The sequence below is a fragment of the Magnolia sinica genome, chromosome 3 (genome assembly GCF_029962835.1).
Source record: "Magnolia sinica isolate HGM2019 chromosome 3, MsV1, whole genome shotgun sequence".
NCBI lineage: Eukaryota > Viridiplantae > Streptophyta > Magnoliopsida > Magnoliales > Magnoliaceae > Magnolia > Magnolia sinica.
The window spans coordinates 8,404,832-8,407,829 of NC_080575.1; positions in this window are offsets into that span (position 1 = coordinate 8,404,832).

A 2,998-nucleotide genomic window follows, 5' to 3' on the forward strand; every position below is an offset into this window, starting at 1 on the left:
CATCCACGATTGCAAGAAAACGGACCAATGGTTGGGATTAACTGCATCTCAGAACTGAAAACCCAAGTTACTTTTTGTAATTGATAGTGTGGGCCCATCTGAATAGGCGCGCTTCGACCTATCGCCGCATGGGACGTGGCCATCACGTGGGGCCACGATACCCAGCGCCGCACAGCACCTTTGGCTAAAGTTTCATCTGCCAATGAAATTCGTCCACGTGTAAAGTGGAGCATCCGCCGCAAGCCACGTACGGTCGTAACGGGGTGGGTAGCTCGAAATGGCCATTTTTTATAAGGTTGGTGGTCAATGAGATATCGTATCTACCCCATCTGAAGTGGGCCCGTGATCTGAATGGTTTGGATTGAAGTTGTAAAAGTGGATAGCGTCCCTCCCTAAGAATGGTCGTACTTTCAGTGCTATGTGGGGCCCACCATGATATATAGATTTTATCAACCCGTCCACCCGTACATGTGTTTCATCCACGCCATCCATCCATTTTCCATTTTAGGGCATCAACACAAAAATAAGGTAAATCCAAAGTATAAGGGGACAACAGGGGAAACGGAGGAAATTAAGGGCCTGTTTGGATTCGTGTATTAGGATATATTGTATTGTATTCGGGTATTGTTCATGTATATGTTGAAAGATTTTTAAAATACATCCTAATAAGTATGTCATTATTCAATGTTTGAATAGGATATATAGTTCAGGAAGTATACAAATTCTTGTACTATGCAATGTTTAGATACGATGTATTAGGCATGTATATTGTACCGACGTACAACATTTGTACGAAATAATTCATTTTTGGGCTTAAGCCATCAAATAATCTGTTTAAATGGATGGACGGAGTAGATAAAATATATAAATCACGATGGACCCCACAGAGTTTACTCAGCACGCAATCCACTTCCATTTGATATGGGCGTATGCCTATGAAACTGTTCTCAAAGAATTAGCAGACATCACAAACCATTGCTCTCTCTCCCTTTCTCTCTCTCCTACGTGACACGCCCAACCTCATTGAAACTTAAAAATTCTCATCTAAGGCATTTATTCCTAATTTGCAGATGGAGAGAAACATGAAAGAAGGCGGTGATGTATCCTTAGATGAATACATAGAAAGGAGACTCATAGAGTGGTCCGTTGGTCCTTTTGAGAAAGAGCCATGCACAATCTATCGAGTCCCGTCCTACCTCCGCAAGTGTAACATCTTGAATTTTTCATTGTTTTGGATTTCCAAAAATCCTTGAAATTTTCTTCTGTAATTAGCTTATAATATCATTTACTAACTATTAACACTCAATGTTAGTTGTACATGACTGATATCAGTAAAGAATCGCACAAGTCCGATTAATCAACCATAGGAAGTCAACGAATTTGCCTGGATCTTGACTAATAGACCAAATCAACCCCGTTACTCCTTTAACCTGAAACCGACGGTTCAGAGTAATCATGATCTAATATCCACTTTCACTAGTTATAAATAGGCCACACTATGAACATAGTTAATCCAAACCCTAATTATTGCCCATGAAAAATCTTACTACCAAATTCATTTCAGAAATGCCCCGATTTTTTAAACCATAATCTGGAATGAATTTGGTAGTGAGATTTCTCGTGGGTAATGATTAGGAATTGGATTAACTATATTCATAGTGTGGCCTATTTATAACTAGTGAAAGTGGAGATTAGGTCATAATTACTCTGAACCGTCGGTTTTAGGCTAAAGGAGTAACGGGTTGATTTGGTCTATTAGTTAAGATCCGAGCGGATTCGTTGGTTTCTTACGGTTGATTAATCAGACTTGTGCGGTTCTTTACTAGTACCAGCCGTGTACAACTAACATTGAGTGCTAATGGTCAGTATGTAATATTATAAGCTAATTATAGAAGAAAATTTTAAGAATTTTTGGAAATCCAAAACAGTGAAAAATCTAGGATGTTACAATTTACCCCCTTAAAACAATTTCGTCCCCGAAGTTGCATACGTGAGGTGTATCATCGCAACTAATTGATGGCATTGTTACATGGGGTGTATCAGTTTCCCCAACCTATTAGATGAATGAAACTAATTAAGAACTCGGCTAACACTACCATCGCATCGCACTAGCTACGTTGGCGACTTGGCAATTGAGGTCGCGATGAAGGAGTGTTGTTCATACACGATCGTTAGACAGAGCCGCTTGAGGGAGTGTTGTGGCGAGGGCATGCATCATATCATCTATCATACATATCCATTAACTAGATTAGTTAGGTATTTATGAATGCTTGTCTTTCATTAAATTCATAATATAATTGATGCTTGATTGAAACTTAAGGTTAATAGCACCTATTGAGTTGATCACTCACTCCTACTCTGAATGATCAATGACCGAAATCCACATTGACCAGACAGTGAGAACCATCCGATCGAGGGCCCTAAAATCGACCGTAGGAAACCGACAGTTAATAGTGGAGATACAGCTGCACAAACTGCAGTAAAATTGGTGGCTATGATAGACGGGAAAGAATGACTTTTGAAGCATGGGCCATCCACCATGTGTCCCACCGGATCAGTCCAACCAATCGATACATCAACCTGCTACGTGTGCTACTGAGAGGGCAATACAACCGTTCATCTCTGTGTGACACCAGATCCTCTGCATCACATATATTCCCATTAGCCTTTAGCTGTTGAGCTGCTCCCACACAGCACTGGACCCAATGCAAATGGATTGGACGATACAGATCGTCAGTTCGTGGTCATCAGTGGTCGGTTGAAATCAAACCGTCGAATTAATGAGTTGTCCTTGGGGCCTGTTTCGAACGGGGGATTAAATGGCATGATGTGGAATTACCAGTATGATTATTACATATGGATTTTATATGGAAATACCAAGCTATTTTGACTGTCCAATTTAATGTTTAGGATCAAATTCTTATTTTGGATAAAACACTGTATTAAATGAATCTCACATTTGGTGGACCATTGGAATTGCAATCAAGGGACCAGATTT